Source organism: Capra hircus, chromosome 5 (assembly GCF_001704415.2).
Source record: "Capra hircus breed San Clemente chromosome 5, ASM170441v1, whole genome shotgun sequence".
Classification (NCBI taxonomy): Eukaryota; Metazoa; Chordata; class Mammalia; order Artiodactyla; family Bovidae; genus Capra; species Capra hircus.
In genome coordinates this window covers 77,172,680-77,197,513 of record NC_030812.1, presented here as the reverse complement: position 1 = coordinate 77,197,513, position 24,834 = coordinate 77,172,680, and the positions used below count along the sequence as shown (strand labels likewise).

Genomic DNA, 24,834 nt, shown 5'->3' with positions numbered 1-24,834 from the left:
ATAACTAGCCACATCAATGCTTAAGGCTGCTATTTCTGTCCAAATGGTTTCTCCTTCATCCTCTTAACCTAAGAAATTACTTGAGAATTTCATCTTTTTATAAAACCTTTCCATTCCTAACAAACACACTGGATTTCACATACTTGTTTAAGCTATTGTTCCCTCTGTGCTTAGTCACTCAGTGGTGTCTGACTCTGCAACCCCATGGACTATATAGCCCACCAGGCTCCTCTGTCCGTGGAGATTCTCCAGGCAAGAATACTGGAGTGGATTGCCATGCCTTCCTCCAGGGGATTGCTCCCTCTACTCAATAATAAACTGTTACAGGACAGAAACTATTAATAAGTCTTATATTACAACAAGGTGCTGACTGTACATCGTATACAGAACTGGGTGGAACTTCACAGAATAGAGTTGAACAGTGTTTTTAAGGGCATGAAGTAGGAATGGTATCCACAATAAAGACGTGCATTAAAAAAAAAAACAAACCTGATGTTTTGAACAATGTCATTTTTCTTTAACATTTAGCTTCTAGACTTTTGCACCCCCCCACAAAAAAAGTGGGCTTTAAAGATTTCCAAGAAATGTAAACCAAATGAATGACTTTAATTAGAAAAGACTAATAGCAAACAAGTCAACATTTTCGTAACAATTGGTAGAAAAAATATTTCCTGATTTCAAGCAGGCATGTGTAGAGGAAAGGAGGATTCAGAGAACAATGTGTGTAGAAATGGATCTCAAAAAGAGAGCTATTTAAACTCAGCATACATTAACATCAACCAAATTAAAATAACATTAAGCCAAATCAAACTTATAGTAGGTGGTAACAACTAAATATGAAGCTAAAAAAATTATTTTAGTTAAACTGCAACTTTTGTACTTGAATATGTAATAGCAAATGTGTCTGTGACTTCTATATTTCTAGTACAAAAAGAAAACTCTCCCTTGAAAATAAACTCCCTTCTTTTGGATTAGCTGCATTTCCATAATACAGAAAACCACTCAGTTGCAAATTCAATTAAAAGGGAAACTGAAAAAGAGAAATTGGAGAACCAAAAGATAACAAAATATTTTCAATTTATAACAGGACACTCTTGTAGACAAATCAGAAAGAAGATGGTATTTTCTAGATTTCCACTGGACTTTCTGATGTTACCTGGTTGAATCAGAATTAGATTGGCAACCAGGAGTTTAAGGCAGTGTCTTCCCAGAAACAGTTTCTGAAGGTGGGGAATGGGGCCAAAAACAATTATTCTTTCCACTTCTCATTTACTAAATTATGTATTCCAGCAAGGAAACTGATCCAAATCTGCTTTGTCTTCTGCAAAATATCTACTTTCCAAAGTTGTGAGGACAACAGGTTGTATTACCAAGCACATGATTTACTTATTTACACCCCCGAGAACCAGGTATGATTATTGCTGTTTTGCAGATGACAAAATCTGACTACAAAGTGACTTGCTTAAGATGATCACAACTTTGGAAACCAAGCGTCTTTGGATCACATCTTTTCAACCCCATAGACTTCTGAACACTAACCTAGTGCCTCAACAAATATACTTCCCTCCTTCCTAGCCAATTACATGCCTAGCACTGCTTAGGGAAAAAAAGAAAATGTAATACTTTTAAAGCAACCAGTAAGTGTCTAGCACGGTAAATTAATTTGTCCTTGCAACAGCTTATGACGTTGGTCTACATTTCAAATTAGCTTTAAGTTTTTCCCAGTGAGAAACTTATTTTACATAGAAAATCATTCTCAAAGTGCTTTTGTGACATAAATCTGCCTGACTGTGAGCTTATGAGCCAGGTTTTCCCAAGGTCTGCCTGCCAACTCTGGAGAAAAAACTGATCATTCAGGTTCCAGATATACAGAATAGTACTGTGCAATAGCAGTCTTGAGGCCCACCCAAGATTCTAGAATATACTATGTATTGAACTTTTTATCTCCAATCTCTTGCAAAAGTAATGCAAAACGAGAAGGCAGCAGAGACCTTGTCTGTGTCTTTCCCACTCTCAACTCATTTACCTTGATAAACCAAATCTCTGCTGCACATATCATCTGATATTTAAAACAAAAGCCTTAAACTCTAGATACATTTGAAATTTCTCAGAACATTGAAATCTAGCTGTAACTCGGCTATGAAATACTAATTAAGAAAACAAATTAAAGAATCTCAGTGTATTGGCAAAGCTCCTCATATGCGTTTTATTAATAAATACCTGACCCAGAGAAATAACTCCCCAAAGGAAAGCCATAAGGTTATTAAATCTGAAGTTTCTCATTCTCTTGACAAGATCTTTCTATTCATTTCAGAAATGTACTAATATTGGCAGCATGTAGGTATTTGTCATCCGGTCAACCAAAACTTGGGGGAAAAGAGTGTATTGAATAGCAAAACAATGAAAGCACAAAACTGGTTTCAATTTGTATGGATATTCTGGTATGTGTGGGCGTGGCCCTCAAAGGATATTTTTATTTTTCAGTAAAGGCCACTTTTAGATTCTAACCCTTAAACAGGATCAAAATACAGGAGAAATAAGGCAAGAAACAACAGACACGGTGCTGCTTATCGGATGTCTAGACTGCAAGCAAACCCCAAATACCAAAGAAGCATCCATGTGTCAAACCAGCATAATTTCTGAGCTATGCCTGGGGCCACATACCAAAAAAAAAAAAAAGTTAGCTTGAAAAGAAAATCTAAGAGGGGTAACCAGCAGGTCAATCCCAGTCACAGGAACTAGCAAGAGCTAGCAGAGACAGCTAGCCGTTACCTTGTATCATCCCCCTGAGCAGCTTCCTCCCCAGCCCCCACAGAAAATCGAGAAAGGCCTAACTCCTACGTGCTAGCTTCTTCAAGGTCGTCCAAAGATAACGCAGAAACACTGAGCTGAGCACACCTTTAGGCCAAAAGGCTCCCCCTTGCCCAAACCATTACGTAAATACTTTAAATGCCATAGCCCACCAGAAACAGTCCCAGAAGTTTATTTAAATTGAGCAACTAATAAACGTGTTCGGCTTTGTAACATAAATTATGAAAACGCTCAAGAGTGACAAACTCCAGTTTAAAAACAGGTGCTTTGAGTACTTTTAATGACAAGGTCAAATTCATTTTTTAAAAAAATTATTAGGAGAAAGGCGGGGGGGAGGGGACCTTTTCTTAAGCTTCCTTAGGATAATATGAGTGAGGAGTGTGGGGAAGGACGGATGGGGAGAACTGTCTAGCATTTCATGTCTGGCTGTGACACAGTAATTCCTGGTCTTCCGGGTGCCTGGAGTAATCGAAGATTAGAGCGAGAAAATAAAAACAAAGAAATCTAGTAGGGGTCAGAGTTACCAGAACAAACTCTGCACAGCGCGACCACCTCAAGTAGCACCACCCCAACCAAAACAGCCCTGGCCACAGCCGGCCCCCCTCCCACACGTAAACACACAAAGACCGGAGCTGCACGCACGGTTCGCCCACAGTCCTCGCTTCCCTTTGTAGGACAACGGGAGCCCCGAAGTTCCCTGCGGTTGCTTTTTGGGTGTCGTCGGGGCTGGGTCCCCTGAACGTGGGGGCCGCGGCTCGGCTGGGGGGAAGGGGTGCTCGCCAGTTTCCCCGAAAGCAGCAAAATGCCTCCCCGTCCCGCCCCAGTCCTCCGCGGTGGCCCCAGGCTGCGCTTCCCCCCGGGCACGCGGCGACGGCCGAGAGAGAAACACCCAGGCAGCAAACAGAACAGCTCCCCGGCGGACCCGTGGGTAAATACAGCAGCTGGGGCCGGGAGGAAAGTTCCAGTGGAGAGCTGCCCGCAGGGGAGGGGGTGGCGGCGGGAGGGAAGCGCGTCCCTCTCCGCCGCCTCCCTCACCTGCGCCGGAACAACGGGCCCCGCGCCCGCCCACCCGGCCGGCCCGGCGCCTCCCGCAGGCCGCGCCTCCCGCACGCCGTGCTGCCGGGGCTTGTTCCTCCTCATGGCTTTGCCCTGACGTAATTCAAACATGGCAACAGTTCGACTTCAAAGGCGGATCCACAGACCTCCCAGACGCAGGCTCCGGCCCCGGGGAGCGGGCCGAGCCCTCGCGGCAGCTCTCTCCCGGGCCCTCGGCCGTCGCGGCACCCAGCGCCCCGGCTCCAGCGCCAAGCCCCGACTGCTGCCCCTCGGCCGCCCGCCGCGAGGAAGCACGCCGCCTCCCCGCCGCGCTCCGGCACCGCACCACGCACAAGTAGCGTCGCCAAAGTTTCCCCGCGAGGGGCCGAGGGACAAAAGCCCCTCCCGAAACTCGCCCGAACTTAGGAGGGCCCGGCCTGCAAGGCGGCCGCCTCCAGGGCCGGCCGGGCCCGCACCGGCACATGCAGCTCTTTGTTTTCTGTCCAGCCGGGCGCTGCCTACGTGCAGCATCAGGGGCGTGGGATTGTTTCCCAGGGGGAGACACTTGACGATCGCCCAGGGGAAGGGTCCGGACCCTGCGCCCCGGGAGTCCGGGGACGGTCCCGCCGTCCTCCCCAAGCAGTAGGCCCATTTAATCAAAGTTTTGCAATGTCCTTGATGAGAAACGCCCGGATCCCCCGCCCCGCACCGGCCGAGAGTTGGCGACTTTCACTCTGCTTTTTAAACTGGCAAGACGCCATCATCAGCAAGTCACATTGTCCGGCCGGCCAGCCCCGACAGCGCTCGCATCTCCCCGCTAACCGCGAGCCAGACACTCGGTCGGACCCCGGACCAAACCCGGGTCGCAGCCCCAGCACGTGGTCTGTCACGCTCCCCACAAAAAGCAGTGCCCTCCGGAGTTCCCGCACTCCTCAGGAGCAGACAACGCCGCTGCCTCCATCCCGGAGTCAACTCGGCTCCGACTGGCCATCTTAAGCCGCGCACCGTCGCCCTAGAGAGCTCCGCGGCGCCCACTTTATACGCTACAGGTGAATAAATTTGCGAACCAAACTTGAGGCTCCACCGACACCCCGGACGCCCGCGCTGTCTGGGCGCGGCCCGGGGAGAGGCGTTTGAGAGCCGGGGCCGCTTCCGAGCGGCCGCGTGTTGCTCATTGTCGCATCCGCATCCCTCCGGAGTTGGGCGGACAACGCCACCCGCGTGCACTATGGCCACGCCGGCACCGACCCGAAAGGCCGATTTAAACCCCCTCCGCCCTCCAGCTCGCAAGTAGGCGGCAACTTAGTTTCCGAGCGACGGGCGTTCATTGTCCACCCTCATGACAACACGCGCGAGGGGCCGCAAGAAACTAAACCACGAGGGCCAACAACGGCGCCCGGCCACTCCCGGGCGCGCGCCCACGCGGGTGCACAGACCCGGGGCCCCTCTGCAATCGCCAGCAAGTCCTTTTCTCTGGGGCCTTTAAGCCACCGGGCTCCCTTTCGCCAGCGAACACTGCGGCTGCGAAAAGTCATTGTCACCTTCAACGTGGATCCCTCAACTCCGGCGACTCCTCACCCCTTTCCTGACTCTGTTCACTTCCCCCACCCCAAGACTTTCGCTTTTCCTCAAATAACCTCCCTAATTAAAAAGGGCACACTAAACATGCAGATACAAAAGAATCTGGGGTCTGAAGATCACGAAAACAGCGCTCCCCGAAATGCCATCTCCAAGACAAAACTTCCTGTGTGTATAAATGTGTGCGTGTGTCTGTAGAAGGACTGGGGGAGGTAGTGAGGTGAGGTGAAAAGAGAAAAGAAACCACTCTGAAATCAAAGCCTCGTGAGACAGTTTTGCACCACAGTAATGGTTCGAGTTACTCACCTTCCAAAAGCAGCCGTTCCACGCGCAATAACGTTACCGAGGGGCGAAGTGCACGCCAAGTCAACCCCCCCTTCAAATCGCTCCCTCCTCTTCAACTGCCTTGTCTAGAAAGATTGTCTCCTGCAGTTCTGCAGTTGCTACCGCTGGCGGGGAAGGTGTAGATTCCGCTTTCCCTCTGCGCACGCGCGGCTCCCGGTACAAAATTCTCCTGAATCGAACTTATTTGCATACGGGCGCGCGCGCGTCGAGGGCTGGGAGGGGAAAAGGCCCGGCGGCCGAGCGCGCTCCCGAGGCCTCTATTGTCCTTTTAAGGGGAGAAGTGCCGTGGCGCGGGAAACGCGGCGGCCAGAGGGAAACGGGGGCGGGGGCTGCTTACTATGGCTGACGTCACGTAAACAAACGCCCTCTGCCTTGAGGCAGCGGCCAAGTGGGAGTGGCGGGATGGAAAAGGCGGAGAGGTTAGCAACCCAGAGAGAACAGTAGACTGCGTGAAGTGGTTTCCACTCCGAAGCTCTTCAGGCACACCGTTTCGCTTTGGAAAATAGTTTTGAAAGCTGTTTTTGCAAAATTCTCATACCTGTGCCCGGTTTCTGGCCTGAGCGATAGGGGAGGTGGTCTTGCAAACATCCAGACTGAATTTATATGTTTCCCACATTTGCTGAATTTTGTTTGAAAACAGGTTTTTGAATCTTTTTTCTGTTTTAATCTTCTGGATCCAGTAGAGGTTCGTCTTTCTTGCAGTTTTAATGAGTCATTTAGTAAAGTCCGATTTTGACACTATCCATTCACTAACTCCTGTCTGCCCTCCTCAAACAGTAACACAACCCATGACAATCCAATTTTTTCTCCACTTCAGTCTTAAGATTTCAAGCCTGAATTGAATGGTTGTTAATTTCCGTGGGAACAGTGTCGCTTTCCTAATAGACTAGTTAATGGGAAGTCAGTAATCTAGCTAGAAATGTACATACCACCTCCAGCTGCTAGTAAAGGTTGTTCCACTCACCCAGAAATAATATTGATTCTACTAACTGATGGTCTTGGGAATTGAAAAAGTAGCCAGTTAAATGCAGACTTTCCCTTGTGGAATATATAATAAACAATCTAAATGCTTCTTGCCTCAAGAGAGGAAAAAACCTGGAAAAGCTGAAGTAAATCTCAGATTGATAAGTGAAAAATGCAGAAAGAATGATTGAGATACATCTTTATTCCCAGAACACATTTAACACCAACAACAAGCTGAGACGAGACCCTGACTTAATAATAATAGAGGGACATGGGGAGAGAGCAAGGATGTTTTTCCCAGAAACTTGATATTGGTCCCAGGATACGAAAGTGTGGACATCAACCATAAAACTTAATCATCTGCTGACTAGTTTCACTGCTTTCACTGTAGTGTCAACAATATGGATTTAAATAGCTACTTCTGAAATGCTAATTTAATGTGACAGTCAATTCCTAGTACAAACAAGACAAACCCACTTCTGAAGTCTTCAACTAATGTTTCTTCATTTTCTTTAGGTTCTGCAGCATACTATTTCTGTAACTGTTTGTAAAAACTATATGCTAAATACCTACAAAGGAGAAAAAAGCTGACACCTGTCACTAAAATGTCAGCTCCCTAAGGGCAAGAATTTTATGTTACATTCTTTTTTGTACCCTAGTGCCTGAAACAGTGCACGGTATGACAGACTGCTTGTAAATAATAAATCAAAGGATGTTTTCAAATTTATTACAGATTTATTTCATATAAAAAGTTTTAGTTTAGAATTTTTTTATTTTATCTAAAATGATCTTGGAAGTTATGGTGATCACCTCGATTGATATGATGGCTATCCTTAAATCATAATAAGTAAAGCAGAATAAGATTCATAACCATTTCTGGACTTTAATGGAAAATTGGACTCTTAAGCATAAACTTCTATTTTCTTCTTTTTAAAGATTTTTAAAATGTGGCCCTGGTTGTCTCGAGTACTTATTTGGTTTATGACAGATAGTCCAAAAGTTATTTTACATTAGTGTATGCTTCTGAAAGTATGGAACTTACAAGTATAGTAATATTTTTCAAACTTCAATTATTGTTTGTAGGATATATCTATGTATTTTAATATATATGTTTAATATATATAATGTATATTCATGTAAAAATATGTATTTCCAATGCCTTTTCTCTTAAAAATTTATGTAAAGAATATATTTTGTAAGCCACTGGTTCGTAATAACTTGAAGCAGAGTATGATCTACAAAAATATTGAATTGCTATGTTGTACACCTGACATTAATATATTGTAAATCAACTATAGCTCAATACAAAAAAAAGGATATACATTTTAATACAGGGATGAAATAGGTCCAAATGTGCAAGGAATGCAGGAACTACAGTATTTTGGATATTTCGTGCTATGGAACTAATACTATATAGCAAGACTTCCTCTACTCTCAAAGGAGAGGTCAAGAAGCAATCTAGGTAATTTCTGTAGGAAAGGTAGCAACAGAATTGTTAAAGAGAAAGTTCAGTTCCTTAGAGTCTTGAAAAAAAACAACTACTATTTTTGAATAAGCTGGTGCATTCCAAAGGTTCTTTTGTTCCTTTCATTAGCTTGAACACGTTGTTATAGCTGGCTCTATCCAGGGCCAACTAATAGCTTCATTTATGAGCTACTTTTAAAATAACTATTTCTTAAATAGCCTAAATAAATTTTTCATAAGGAAAGAAGGTAGGACGGAAGAAACTTATATAAGTTTAGATTATATTTGGATTATAGGAGATTGACTTATACCATGTTCGGAAAATATTTGAGTATTTTTAATGACTGTAGTGCTATTTTGAACTCATTCTGGAGTTATCAAAAATATGGAAATTGAAAATGTAGTAAAAATTGAAATTGAAAATAAGTTACCAGATAAGCCAACTACCTTACTTATGTGTTGTCCCCGTTGTAGGATTATGCCTATTGCCCAAATGTTTTCAATCATTTAGCAAACACTGAATGATCATAACTATGTGCCAGACAGTAAAACCATTTAAGTAGAGAGACTTCTTACCTCTTCTAATTTATTCCCTTTTACTTGCTACTTTCTCTTCTGTAGCATTTGTTGTCTTGTTTTGAGGATTAAAAAGTTATTATTATTATCAGCAACTTTGCAATTTATTATGATCTTGGAATAGAGGATAAATTCTATATAAATGACTGAAAAAGACAATTCATGCTTGGCAATGAAGGATATCATCAGCAATTTAGTAAGGTTTGTAATGACCACTGAAACTAATGATGATTTTTTAAATGAAAGCTGATACCCTCATCAGAGACTGGTATGAACCACATCAAAACATTTTTGTTGAGCCCAGGAAAGAAATGATTATTATTAACCGTTGGGTTTGGATCCTTAACAGGTAATAGCTATAAAACTAAACCTTTTCCTCACACCTAAACAAGCACAGTATTTTGTTACTCATTCGTTTAAGTCCGTTTGAAGTTCAACTAGCCAGTGGACAGAGCAAGTCAGATAATTTTAAATAGTAAGTATAGAATTGGTTGTGTAATCTAACCAATCCACCAGCAACTAACTGTTCATAGCTGCCAGAAAAGGTATCTGTTACTTAATCAAAATTAACTTTTCAAATTTCTGAACTTAGACTTAAAGAACTGTCATAAATTTATTCTTAGAAAGAGCAACCTCTGAATTTATAGAAATTTTAAATATTATGATATTAGCATACTTAAAAAAATTTTAATAATAATGATAATAATAATTAGGCTTCCCTGAGAGCTCAGTTGGTAAAGAATCTGCCTGCAATGCAGGAGACCCTCCTTCAATTCCTGGGTTGGGAAGATCTGCTGGAAAAGGGATAGGCTACCCACTCCAGTATTCTTGGGTTTCCCTTGTGGCTCAGCTGGTAAAGAATCTGCCTGCAATGTGGAAGACCTGGGTTCAATCCCTGGGTTAGGAAGATCCCCTGGATAAGGGAAAGGGTAACCACTCCAGTATTCTGGCCTGGAGAATCCCATGAGTTGGACAGGACTGAGTGACTTTAACTTTCAAAAAATAAGAATTTTTAAATTTAAAATAAAATTACTGGTAACAAAAGTAATTTTATTTCAAGAAGGACATTGACAAACTGGAATGAGTTCACGGAGAGGAAATCAGGATGATGAAAGAGTCCAAAAACCACAGCATAAAAGCAATAATTGAAGGAGGGGCTATGTTTTGATTGAGCAAGAGAGCAATCTTTGACTACCTGAAAGGACCATCATTAGAAGAGCAAATGGGCTTAGTCTTTTATGCTTAGGAGCCAAATTCATCTTGAAAAGCCCAAGAATGTCTTGCTAAATATAAGAAATATTTCTAAACATTTGAATAGTCCAAGGATGGTTCATGATACTTCAGAAGTCAAGTCCCCATCATTAATGATGGTGTTCACAAAAACTAAACCAAGACTTTTATTTCAGGGGCTTGCATTATTTATAGTAGAAAGCTTTCTATCTACTCCTACTGAATCTGTGAATCTGTGCTTCCTTAGGATAAATGAATGGCATCAACAAGATGAGTCTTAAGTTCAAGAAAGGAATTTGTCCATCACTGTGGCTGGAAAGGTGAGGAATGCCATTTTGGAAAATATGAGATTTGAGTTTGGACATGAATTCATTGATTCATTCAACAATGTAGTGGGTATCTACTAATTGCCAGGCTCTGACAATAAAATGGTGAGCAATGCAGAAACAGTCTCTCATGGAATGTGGCAGGCATTCCAAATAACAGCACAAATATGATGACAGACCATGAGAAATAAAAGGAAAAAAGTACTATGAACCTAATCATGTATAGCAAGATCTGATATAATCTGGAGGTAAAAGCATCTTTGAAGAGGGAAAATTGAATTATCAGCAGGATTAGATGGTGGATTGGAGGGTGGAAAGAGTTGTTGAACCAATGGCAATTTTAGGAACAAGTTCTTAAAGACAGTCAGGCACTTGGGGTGGTGAGAAAAGACATGACCAGAAGAATCATAAGTTTGATTGAATAAAAATCACTCATGAATCTTGTCTGAGGGAAAAGATCATGTCAAGTGTTGGAGTCTGGTAGAAATCAGAATGTAAGCCCTATGGATTTGGAAGTACCTACACTGAGTTGGGGTCGCAAAGAGTCGGACACAACTGAGCAACTGAACTGAACTGACACTGAGTTGGAAGTAGTTGCACTATGCAAGTGCAGAGACTCCAGAGACAAACCCCTGTGATTAGATTACAATTGGTATAATCAATATATATTTCTTCTGCAAATATTTTTTTTTCTAAACATCAATAGGAAATTGATCCCCCAAGCATAGAATCCACTTCCTGAAAGAATCCTTGTTCTAATTATTCAGATCACTGCTAAAGGCAAATATGCTACATCAGATGAACAACAGATGCTACAACAGATGAGTAGGTGAACAAGCAGTTACATAATACAAAAAAGTAAAAGATACATGCTGGGATGCCATTTCTAAAAACTTTGAATGTAGAAATTAGGAAACTAGAAAATTTTAATATTTTGCTGACAGTTAATTTTTTAAAACATTTAAATATGTATTTTAAAAATTTGAATTTTTGTGCATGAATAATAATAAAAAAAAGAATGCATCTTCCTAGTTTAGCTCAGCAAATAAGAGATACTGGTTTCAAGGTTTCAGATGATGCAAGCATTAGTAGTTTATCCAGATATATTGCTAATTTGGCAGTGCTTTAGTGTTCCAGAAATGGAAATACAAAGCAGTGCAGATGAAACAGAGGTAATCAATGTACCATATTGCATCTGTGGCAATGGTTAGAGATGATGGTATCAGCAGAGAATAAAACATTACATACTGTTTTGCTAGCAGGCAAGGTTTAGACTTATGAACATAATTTAAATTTCTTTACAGTAATAAAATTAAAACATACCCTCAAGCTTGTTGAAAATAGGGGGTATGTTAGTACTCAACTGTTGACAACTAAAACAATACTATAATGCCAGCAATGTGATCTATACTTAGACTAATAATTTACAAAATAATACTTTGTGGAGGAGAGTACAAGACTCCCAGATCTTTAAAACTATTTCTGAAAAAATGCATTCTTTAAAATTTTACCTGTCATTTCTTCAAATCAGAACAGTTGCCAGTGGGGCTAAAATAAATTTCATGTTTTGAATAATTAACTAATTTTGTCCAAAATCTTGATTTGAAAAACAACATAAATAAATCACATTCATTAACTTTTACCATAACTGATATAGTATAATCAGAAGATAAAATTTATAAACTTTTCCCTCTTTTTGTCATATTATGAATATTATTTTAATAGAATGTTGCAATTTAAGACTGAAATTTAAAGTGAAAGTATTAGTTATTCAGTCATGTCCTACTCTTTGTGACCCCATAGGGTGTAGCCTGCCAGGCTTCTCTGTCCATGGAATTCTCCAGGCAAGAATACTGGAGTGTGTTGTCATTTCCTTCTCCAGGGGATCTTCCCAACCCAGGGATCAAACCTGGGTCTTCCACATTGCAGGCAGATTCTTTACCAGCTAGCCACCAGGGAAGCCCTAGAATTTAAAATGTATATCATTTTTTTAAATCCTGGAATGAAGGAATTCAAAATACTTGAAAATTAATAAATTTAACTACATAAAATTTAAAAATTTGTACATGGGGAAAGATATGACAGTGCCAATGAAAAAAAGTCAAACTGAAAAAATCTTGCAAAATAAAAATAATTTCTTAATATGAGTAAGGATATAAAAAGATAATCCACCCAAAAATATATAAATAGAAATAAACACATGGAAAGATGTTGAACTTTAGTACTTTATAATAAGATTGTTTATTTAAAAATTTTATAGTAACTTTATTAATAAGTTTACTGTAAGGAAATCAACCACTTTTTACCTAAATTTGATTATAAATAAATTTGTTTGATAATATCCAGGGTTGATGAACATGTAGGGAAACAGCAACTGTCATATTCTTTTATTGGGAGTATACATTAGTCATTCCATTAAGATACCAATTTAACATTATCTATTGAAATGTGGAAATTTTGTTTGGTTCCATTTCTGGGGATTTGCCCTTAAGATATATTTATACAAAGAACATAGATATGTCTAAGGGTATTTATTCCAGCATTATTCATAATGGAAATAGCCAAAATGCTTATCAAAAGGTAACTAATTGAAGAAATGATGAAATGTACATAAAATGGAATTCTATACTGTTATTTCAAAGAATGAGGTTGCTTTATATATATTGACTTAGTAAGATACTGGCACTCTATTTAAAGTGGATAAAAAGCAGTTTCCAGAACAGCAGGTAAGGTATGATTTCAAGAGGCAAAAAGAAATACATACATACTGAATTTGTATGTGCACAAAAAGTGATTTTAAGTAGACATAGCACATGTTACGTCTGATGAAGACAGAATTGAGAAAGTGAGGGTAGTAATTTTTATGATTTTTCCTCTTTGAACCTTTATGAACATCTATTATAGATACTTGTAAAATATTTTAAGGTAGAAAACACCTATTAAAACATATGTGGCACATTAGGAATACAAGCAACATTACAAAAGAAAAAGTGTCTATCAGTTTAATGAATGAATTACTAAGGTGACTGTTAGCTTTTTGAACTAAAGATCTGTATCTGATTTGGCTCCAAAGCTTCCAAGTGTTTTGTATGGTGCAGACACATAAATAGCCATAAAACCATGCAGTACATAAAAACTCTTCTTTTTTTTACTGGAAACATTTTCCCTCTCAGATCTGAATATTTAAATCTTATCCATCCTTCAAGGTCTGACTCAAATACCAGCTCAGGTTCAGACATAATTATCATTTATTGATTGCCAGCTCTAGATCTGGCATTACTCTATGTGCTTCCACATGTTTTATCTCTCTTCATTGTTTAAAATCTTCATAAAAATTCTGTGACAGATGTGAGTCTTTGACACATTTTTATTTGCATATAAAAACTAGGCTTAGCAGTTATGAGGCTTACTAAGTGTCTCACATGTCATAGTAAGAAGCAACGGCAAAAGAGGAAACCAGGTCTCTGAGATCGAAATTCTGGATTCATTCTACTGTACTTCTTCATGGACTTCACCCTGATTCCTCAAACAGCAAGTGATATTTTCCAATATTTCAACCCTTGCAGTGTGTAAAAATCACCAAAGAATAATTTTTCAGTTTTTTTATTGTGCTAAAATATACATAACATAAAAATTATCTTAACCATTTTAAGTGTACAGTTCAATGGTACTAAATGCATTCATAATGTACAACCATTGCTAGCATCCATCTCCATAACTATTTTCATCTTGTAAAACTGAAACTCTATACTCAAATAGTAACTGTCCATTCTTCCTTCCCTATAGCTCCTGGCAACCACCATTCTACTTCCTGTCTATGATTTTGACTAGTGTAAGTATTTCATATAAGTGGAGTCATTCCATATTTATCTTTTCATGACTGGTTTGTTTCCCTTAGGATAATGTCCCCAGGTTCACTCACATTGCAGCATATGTCAGAAGATTATTCCTTTTTAAGAATAAATAATATTCCACTATATGTATATTACCACATTTTGCTTACCCATTCATCTATCAAGGGATACTTGGGTTTCTTCCCTGTTTTAGCAGCTGTGTATGATGCTGCCGTGAACATGGACATACAAATATCTCTTCAAGTACCTCTTTTCAGTTATTTTGGATATATATCCAGAAGTTGAATTGTTGAATCATCAGTTCAGTTCAGTTCAGTTCAGTCCAGTCACTCAGTCACGTCTAACTCTTTGCAACCCCATGGACTGCAGCACGCCAGGCTTCCCTGTCCTTCACCAACTCCCAGAGCTTGCTCAAACTCATATCCCTGAAGTTGGGATGCCATCTAACCATCTCATCCTCTGTTGCCCCCTTCTCCTCCTGCTTTCAATCTTTCCCAGCATCAGGGTCTTTTCCGATAAATCAGTTCTTCACATCAGGTGGCCAAAGTATTGGAGCTTCAATTTCAACATCAGTCCTTCGATGAATATTCAGGATTGATTTCTTTTACAATTGACTGGTTTGATCTCCTTGCAGTACAGGGAACTCTCAAGAGTCTTCTCCAACACCACTGTTTAAAAGGATCAATTCTTAAGTGCTCAGATTTCTTTGTACTCTAACTCTCACAACCATACATGACTACTGGAAAAACCATAGCTTTGACTAGATGGACCTTTGTTGGCAAAGTAATGTCTCTGCTGTTGAATATGCTGTCTAGGTTGGTCATAGCTTTTCTTCCAAGGAGCAAGTGTCTTTTAATTTCATGGGTGAAGTCACCATCTGCAGTCATTTTGTAGCCCAAGAAAATAAAGCCTGTCACTGTTTCCATTGTTTCCCCATCTATTTGCCATGAAGTGATGGGACTGGATGCCATGATCTTAGGTTTTGAATGTTGAGTTTTAAGCCAGCTTTTTCACTCTCCTCTTTCACTTTCATCAAGAAGCTCTTCAGGTCTTCTTAACATTCTGCCATAAGGGTGGTGTCATCTGCATATCTGAGGTTATTGATATTCCTCCCAGCAATCTTGATACCAACTTGTGCTTCATCCAGCCAGGCATTTTGCATGATATACACTGAGTAGAAGTTAAATAAACAGGGTGACAATATACAGCCTTGACATATTCCTTACCCAACTTTGAACCAGTCCATTGTTCTATGTCTGGGTTCTAAATGTTGCTTCCAACCTACATACAGGTTTCTCAGGAGGCAAGTAAGATGGTCTGGTACTCCCATCTCATGAAGAATTTTCCACAGTTTGTTGTGATCCACACAGTCAAAGGCTTTGGCACAGTCAATAAAGCAGAAGTAGCTGTTTTTCTGAAACTCTCTTGCTTTTTCAATGATCCAATGAATGATGGCAATTTGATCTCTGGTTCCTCTTCCTTTTTAAAATCCAGCTTGAACATCTGGATTCTCAGTTCACATACTATTGAAGACTCACCTGGAGAATTTTGAGCATTACTTTGCTAGTGTGTGGGATGAGTGCAATTATGTGGTAGTTCGAACATTCTTTGGCATGACCTTTCTTTGGGATTGGAATGAAAACTGACCTTTTCCAGTCCTGTGGCCACTGTTTTCCAAATAGGCTGGCATATTGAGTGCAGCACTTTCACAGGATCATCTTTTAGGATTTCAAGTAGCTCTGCTGGAATTTTATCACCTTCACTAGCTTTGTTCATAGTGATACTTCCTAAGGCCCACTTGACTTTGCATTCCAGGATGTCTGGCTCTAGGTGACTGATCACACCATCATAGTTATCTGGGTCATTAAGATTTTTTTGTATAGTTCTTCTGTGTATTCTTGCCACCTCTTCTTAATATTTTCTCCTTCTGTTAGATCCATACCACTTCTGTCCTTTATTGTGCCTATCTTTGCATGAAATGTTCCCTTGGTATCTCTAGTTTTCTTGAAGAAATCTCTAGTCTTTCCCATTCTATTTTTTCCCTATTTCTTTGCATTGATCACTAAGGAAAGAAAAAAGTGAAAGTGAAAGTCTCTCTGCAGCATCTGCTGCTAAGTCGCTTCAGTTGTGTCCGACTCTGTGCGACCCCATAGACGGCAGCCCACCAGACTCCCCCATCCCTGGGATTCTCCAGACAAGAACACTGGAGTCGGTTGCCCTTTCTTTCTCCAATGCATGAAAGTGAAAAGTGAAAGTGAAGTTGCTCAGTTGTGTCCAACTCTTTGTGACCCTGTGGACTATACAGTCCATGGAATTCTCCAGGCCAGAATACTGGAGTGGGTAGCTATTCCCTTCTCCAGGGAATCTTCCCAACCCAGGGATCAAACCCAGGTCTCCCACATTGCAGGCGGATTCTTTACCAGCTGAGCCACAAGGGAAGCCCCAGAATACTGGAGTGGGTAGCCTATCCCTTCTCCAGTGGATCTTCCTGACCCAGGAATTGAACCGTGTCTCCTGCATTGCAGGTGGATTCTTTACCAGCTGAGCCACAAGGGACGCCCAGAACACTGAGGAAGGCTTTTTTATCTCTCCTTGCTATTCTTTGGAACTCTGCATTCAGATGAGTATATCTTTCCTTTTCTCCTTTGCCTTTAGAGTCTCTGCTCAGCTATTTGTAAGGCCTCCTCAGACAACCATTTTACACTTTTGCATTTCTTTTTCTTGGGGATGATCTTGATCACTCTTTCCTGTACAATGTCATGAACCTCCATCCATATTTTCAGGTACTCTATCAGATCTAATCCCTTGAATCTGCCTGTCACTTCCACTGTATAATCATAAGGGATTTGATTTAGGTCATACCTGAATGGTCTAGTGGTTTTTCCTACTTTCTTATATTTAAGTCTGAATTTGGCAATAAGGATTTCATGATCTGAGTCAGAGTTAGCTCCTGGTCTTATTTTTGTATACAGTATAGAGCTTCTCCATCTTTGGCTGTAAAGAATATAATCAATCTGATTTCAGTGTTGACCATCTGGTGCTGTCCATGTGTAAAGTCCTCTCTTGTGTTGTTAGAAGAATCATACGGTAATTCTATTTTTAATTTTTTTGGGAAAACACTGTACTGTTTCCCACAGTATACACCGTTTTGCATCCCCACCAGTAGCACACAAGGGTTTCAATTTCTCCACATCCTCACCAACAATTGTTATATTCTGCCTTTTAGACAACAACTATTCCAACATATATGAGGTGATATCTCATCTCACTGTAGTTTTGATTTGCATTTCCATGAAGATTGGTGCTATTGAGCATATTTTCAAGTGCTTATTGGCCATTTGTACATTTTCTTTGGGGACATATCTATTTAAAGTTTTTGCCCATTTGGGGGGGACTTCCCTGGTGGTCCAGTGGTTAGGACTCTGCTTCTATTGCAGGGGGCATGGGTTCATCCCCTGGTCGGGGAATTAAGGTCCCACATGCCACTTGATGTGGCCAAAAAGTAAAAAAAAAAAATTAAAACATAAAGTTTTTGCCCATTTTTGAATCAGGTTGCTTTGTTGTTTAGTTTTAGTAGTTCTCTTTATGTACTGGATATTAATCCCCCATATATGATATGCAAATATTTCCCCCCATTCTTTGAGTTGATCTTTTACTTTGTTGATAACTGTCTTTTGACGCAGAAAATGTTTTCATTTTTGTGAAGTGCAATTTGGCTATTTTTCCTTTTGTTTCCTGTGGTTTGATGTCCTATCCAAGAATTCACCTCTAAATCCAGTGTTTTGAAGCTTTTGCCCTATATTTCATCTAAGAGTTTTTTAATGGCCATTTTTTATTGGAGGGGAGGGCCCACATGGCTTGTGGGTTCTTAGTTCCCTGTCCAGGGATTGAACCTGGGCCACAGCAGTGAAAGTGCTGAGTCCTAACCACTGGACTGCCAGGGAATTCCTTTGTCTAAGAGTTTTTATAGTTTCAGGAATTATTTTAAGTATTACAGTCTTTAATGCCTTTTGAGTTAGTTTTTATGTATAGTATTGTATAAGTTCCAACTTCATTCTTTTGAATATGGATATCCAGTTTTCCCAGCACCATTTATTGCAAAGATTATCCTTTCCCCATTGAATGGTCTTGGCATTCTTGTCAAAAATAATTTAGCCATGGGTTAAATGCATCGGTTTGTTTCTGGGCTGTCAATTCTATTTCACTGGGCTATATGTGTCTGTCTTTATGCCTACAGCAAACTGTTTTGACTGCTATAGTGTTCTGATGAGTTCTGAAGTCAGGAAGTATGATTTCATACTCCAGCTTTGTTCTTTTTAAATATTATTTGGCTATTTAGAGTCCTTTATGTTTTCACATAAATTTGTGTATAGATTTTTCTACTTCTGAAAAAAAACTCATTGGGATTGTTATAGGGATTGCATTGAATTTGTAGATCACTTTGAGTAGAATTGACATCTCTTAACAATATTAAGTCTTCCAGTCTATAAACATGGGTTCATTCAGTTTAGTCGCTCAGTCGTGTCCAACTCTTTGCAACCCCATGAAGTGCAGCATGCCAGGCCTCCCTGTCTATCACCAACTCTCAGAGTCCACCCAAACCCATGTCCATTGAGTCAGTGATGCCATCCAACCATCTCATCCTCTGTCATCTGCTTCTCCTCCTGCCCTCAATCTTTCCCAGCATCAGGGTCTTTTCAAATGAGTCAGCTCTTCGCATCAGGTGGCCAAAGTATTGGAGTTTTAGCTTCAACATCAGTCCTTCCAATGAATACCCAGGACTTATCTCCTTTAGGATGGACTGGCTGGATCTCCTTGCAGTTCAAGGGACTCTCAAGAGTCTTCTCCAACACCACAGTTCAAAAGCATTAATTCTTCAGTGCTCAGCTTTCTTCACAGTCCAACTCTTACATGCATACATGACTGCTGGAAAAACCATATCCTTGACTAGATGGACCTTTGCTGACAAAGTGATGTCTCTTCTTTTTAATATGCTGTCTAGGTTGGTCATAACTTTCCTTCCAAGGAGTGCATTTCCATTTATTTATATCTTCTTTAATTTGTTTCAACAATGTCTTGCAGTTTTCACTGTACAGGTTTTCTGTCACTGGTTAATTTCTAAGAATTTTATTCTTTCTGATGCTATTGTAAATGGAATTTATTTTCATAAGTTTCTTTTCAGGTTGTTTATTGTTTGTGTATAGAAATACAATGGATTTTTGCAGGTTAATTTTGTATCCTGCTACTTTGCTGATAACCTCAGATAAGCAGATGACACCACCCTTATGGCAGAAAGTGAAGAGGAACTAAAAAGCCTCTTGATGAAAGTGAAAGAGGAGAGTGGAAAAGTTGGCTTAAAGCTCAACATTCAGAAAACTAAGATCATGGCATCTGGGTCCCATCACTTAATGGCAAGTAGATGGGGAAACAGTGGACACAGTGGTTGACTTTATTTTCTTAGGCTCCAAAATCACAGCAGATGGTGATTGTAGCCATGAAATTAAAAGACACTTACTCCTTGGAAGGAACATTGTGACCAACCTAGACAGCATATTCTAAAGCAGAGACATTACTTTGCCAACAAAGGTCCGTCTAGTCAAGGCTGTGGTTTTTCCAGTAGTCATGTATGGATGTGAGAGTTGGACTATAAAGAAATCTGAGCGCCGAAGAATTGATCCTTTTGAACTGTGGTGTTGGAGAAGACTCTTGAGAGTCCCTTGGACTGCAAGGAGATCCAGCCAGTCCATCCTAAAGGAGATCAGTTCTGAGTGTTCATTGGAAGGACTGATGTTGAGGCTGAAACTCCAATACTTTGGCCACCTGATGTGAAGAGCTGACTCATTTGAAAAGATCCTGATGCTGGGAAAGATTAAGGGCAGGAGGAGAAGCAGATGACAGAGGATGAGATGGTTGGATGCCATCACCAACTCAATGAACATGAGTTTGGGTAAACTCCAGGAGTTGGTGATGGACAGGGAGGTCTGGTGTGCTGCGGTCCCTGGGGTTGCAAAGAGTTGGACACTACCGGGCGACTGAACTGAACTTTGCTGAATTCATTAGTATTAACAGTTCTTTTTGTGGACTTTTTAGGGTTTTCTACATATAAGATATAAATCTATGATGAGATTTAAGACATACTACCCCATAATAAATGACTTCCCTGGTAGCTCAGTCGGTAAAGAATCTGTTTGCAGTGCAAGAGACCCGGGTTTGATCCCTGGGTAGGGAAGATCCCCTGGAGAGGGAAATGGCAAACCACTCCAGAATCCTTGCCTGGAAAATTCCATAGGCAAAGGAGCCTGATGGGCTGCAGTCCATGGGGTCGCAAAGAGTTGGGCATGACTGAGTGACTAACACTTTCACCTCATAATATGGCACCTTGGTATGTTGGATATTTTTGGCTAAAGGAGTTTGAGAAAATGGTATGAACAGGAAAGTCATTTTCACCTTCCCCCACAAACTTTCTCCCCTGAAGCAAGTCACCTTGTTTCATGAGCAAGTTTCATATCATGTGAGAAGCTGCCCTCTGTTTACCAAGAGGAAATGAGCATGCTTATCTTCAAATAAAGGGTCATAAAGGGCTTCCCTGGTGGCTCAACTGGTAAAGAATCCACTTGCAATGAGGTAGACTTCAGTTCTCTTCCTAGGTTGGGGTAACGGCTACCGGCTCAGGTATTCTGGCCTGGAGAATTCCATGGACTGTATAGTCCATGAGGTCACAAAGTTGGACATGACTGAATGAGTTTCACTAAGGAAAATCTAATCAAACTGGCCTTGCTAAGTTTCATTCAGTTTACTATACTTCATACTCTTTGAATGATGATTTTTCTTAATAACTCTCTATACTTTATCACGGAGAAGGCGATGACATCCCACTCCAGTACTCTTGCCTGGAAATCCCATAGATGGAGGAGCCTGGTGGGCTGCAGTCCATGGGGTCACAGAGTCTGGACACGACTAAGTGACTTCACTATCACTTTTCACTTTCATGCATTGGAGAAGGAAATGGCAACCCACTCCAGTGTTCTTGCCTGGAGAATCCCAGGGACGGGAGAGCCTGGTGGGCTGCCGTCTATGGGGTCGCACAGAGTTGGACACGACTGAAGTGACTTAGCAGCAGCAGCAGCATACTTTATCAAACTTGGCATAAAAATATTTAGGTTTAACTGTTTCTTTGGGTCTCTGTTTTTTTATGAAAGTTCTCATACCGCATAAAACAACTAAGTTTTTATGGTTTTCTCCTGTTACTCTGTCTTTGCCCCTTTAATTTTCAGGTGCAACCAGGGATAAGAAGATTGAGGGAAATCTTTAAGTTCTTTGCATCAGCAAGCAGAGATAATTTTATTTCTTCCTTTCCAATTTGGATATTTTGTATTCATTTTTCTTGCCTAATTGCTCTGGGTAGAACTTCTAGTGCTATGTTGAATGGAAGTGGCAAAAGTGAGCATCTTTGCCTTGTTCCTCATCTCAGAAAGAATACTTTCAATTTTTCATCACTGAGTATGATTTTCACTCTGTGATTTTCACAACATGGATTTTATTATATTGAGGGAATTTATTTATATTCCTTGGTTGTTGAAGGTTTTTATCATACTAGAGTGTTCAATTTACCAAATGCTTTTTCTGCCTCAATTGAGATAATCATATAAGTGAGGTTTTGGGTTTTTTTTTGGTATGTTGAACCATCCTTTTACTCCAGAAATGAGTCTCACTTGGTCATGGTGTATAATACTTTTAATATACTGATATATTTGTTTTGCTAGTATTTTATTAAGAATTTTTGTATTTGGGAACGCATGTAAGAATTAAAGATTTTAAAATTTAAAAAAATAAAAAAAATTTAAAAAAAAAAGAATTTTTGTATCAACATTCATAAGGGATGTTGATCTGTAGTCTCTTCTTGTAGTGTCTTTGTCTGGCTTTGATATTAATAGATGTGTTAATTTTTAAAAGATGTTTAGATCACAGACCAACGGAATTAGAATTTCTGCAGTTGATACTTGCATATTAAAAAAAAAAAAAAACACCAACTACATAAGCCATTCTGATGCATACCAAGGGTTGAGGACTGCTAGGCTTATCCACACCTCATTCATCTTTGAATTTCCCTAGTGCTTTGTGAAAAGCAGTTGCCTAGTAATATTCATTGTTATTCATAATCATTAATGATTTTGTAAATTCAAATGTAAAATTAGAGATACATCTCTAGAAAGAAAAGTCCAAGTAATTTGGTGATATGAACACCGTGAAGATAAAATAGTATATGCTCTAGGGAGGGAGTGGACAATGAAGTTGAGAGGTGAAACAATTGGGGCACAAAGGTGTGCTCAAACACATCTTAGATGTTAACAGCCATAAAGAATAAGGAAAACAGGCTTATTAGGTCACTCCCTCAGACTACATTGGAGAAGGAAATGGCAGCCCACTCCAGTATTCTTGCTTGGAAAATCCCATGGACAGAGGAGCCTGACGGGCTTGGAGGGCTACAGTCTATGGGGTCACAGTCAGACGTGACTGAACGACTAACACTTTCACTCAGGCTACATACTGCCCTTTTATGATGGCTTTGCTCTTCGTTTTCCTTTGAAAGGCACCCTTATGTTATCCAAATCACACATGCATAAAAATGTTTTGCTATCTTGGGAGAATGAGTTTGCCTTCATTCCTCTCCTGGTCCACAGTTGTGTCTCTTGTTTCAACAGTATTTGGTCAGAACAGACCCAGGGACACCCTTTCTTCCAGCCTCCTGTCATCCTCCAACCTTTTTTCCAGTCACAGTCTTCAGAACCAACCATTCAGCCATCCTCAACCTCCAGGACCAGCCAACGGTATGGAGCTCAGCTCCTTACTGCTGATCAACCATAAACTTCCAGATTCATAAGAATTATTCTGCCAAGGTGCAGGCCATTGCCATCCTACCTTTCTCTGGGCTTCTATTTCGAAGGCAGTGATGTGGCTCTAGAGGGTATGAGCTGCTTTTTTCGTGAATGGGCCAAGGAGAAATGTATCTCTTGAAAATGCAAAACCAATGCAATAGCTGACCTCTCTTCTAAGACAAGGAGAAGTGTTCTCAAGATGAATGGGGTATACCTAGGATGCTAGGTTTACAACCATCTCATGAACCAAGCTTTTTGGATTTGCATGCCCTGGGTTCTACCCTTATAAACCCCCATCTCTGTGACTTCCTGGAGAGCCACTTTCTAGATGAAAAGGTGAAACTCATCAAGAAGTCGGCCACTATCTAACTAAATTCAACAGGCTGGAGGCCCCCAGACTGCACTAAGCGGGTATCTCTTCAAAAGAACTCACCCTCAAGCATGCCAAGGAGCCTCTAGAATGGAGCCCAGTGTCATTTAAGGAGCCCTGGCATCCCCCTGCTTTTAGGGCATTGGCCTGAAGACTCCCTGCAGCCACTAAACAGCTTTTTTTAAAATTTATTTTATTGAAGGATAATTGATTTACAATGTTGTGTTAATTTCTGCTGTTTGGAAAAGTGATTCAGTTATACATATATATATATATATACATTCTTTTTCATATTCTTTTCCATTATGTTTGTCACAGGATATTGAATATAGTTCCGTGTGCTATGCAGCAGGTCCTTGTTGTTCATCATTCTGCATGTAATAGTTTGCATCTGCTGATCCCAAATTTCCAGTCCACTCCTCTGCCACCTTCCCTCCCCATGGGCAATGGTAAGTCTGTTTTCTATGTCTATGAGTCTGTTTCTGTTTTATGGGTAAGCTCACCTGTGTCAGATTTTAGATTCCATATGTAAGTGACATCATATGGTATCTATCTTTCTCTTTCTGGCTCACTTCACTTAGTATGATAATCTCTAAGTCCATCCATGTTGCTGCAAATGGCATTATTTTATTCTTTTTACGGCTGAATAATATTCTGCTGTACATATTCCACATCTTCTTTACACCAGTCACCTGTTGATGGACATTTAGGTTGTTTCCATGTCTTGACTATTATAAATAGTGCTGCTATGAATATTGGGGTGCATTATCTTTCAAATTATGGTTTTGTCTGGCTATATGCCCAGGAGTGGGATTGCTGAATCTTACGGCAACTCTATTTTTACTATTTTTGAGCAACTTCCATACCATTTTCCATAGTGTCTGCACTAATTTACATTCCCACCAATAGTGTAGGAAGGTTCCCTTTTCTCCATACCCTTCTAGCATTTGCTATTTGTACAAATTTTTTTTTCTCAAAATTGTCCTGAATCAGGATGGAATCCATGTCTTCTTCATTAGCAGGCAGATTCTTTACCTTTGAACTACAAAGGAAGCCCCCATTTTGTAGGATTTTTAATGGTGGCTATTCTGACCCATTGTAGTTTTAATTTTCATTTCTCTAATAATTATCAATGTTTAGTATCTTTTTATGTGTACTAGATAGCTTTCTAACCACCATGGAGCCACTCACAAGCAGTGGACCAAGTGGAAATAATATTTCTACGGAAGAAAAAAAGCTTGCCTTGACTCTCCCAAATTCCCTTAAACTTGTAAGAAAGCAAAATAAGACTAGAACATGCTGGCAGTGCTTTGAAAATGGATGAATTTTTCTAGGAGGAGAAGGGGACTTAAGGGGACCACAGCAAGAATGCGGTTGAACAGGACTGACTGCAAATGCTGCATAAA

General features: G+C 40.4%; 1 protein-coding gene and 1 non-coding gene across 3 annotated transcripts in view; both read right to left on the bottom strand.

The window, feature by feature from the left end:
- Nucleotides 1–5,928, bottom strand: part of FAM60A (family with sequence similarity 60 member A) — a 28,646-nt gene extending 22,718 nt beyond the window's left edge. The window contains exon 1 of one of the 2 annotated variants that reach the window (XM_018048346.1): nucleotides 5,731–5,928. The gene's annotated coding sequence lies outside the window, so the exon portion shown is untranslated. Of the gene's footprint in view, nucleotides 1–4,913; nucleotides 4,933–5,730 lie in introns of those variants that run through there. The other variant, XM_018048344.1, reaches the window with a different exon arrangement.
- On the bottom strand, nucleotides 18,055–18,126 carry TRNAE-UUC. Its single transcript has one exon. It is a non-coding gene; the product is annotated as a tRNA-Glu (tRNA).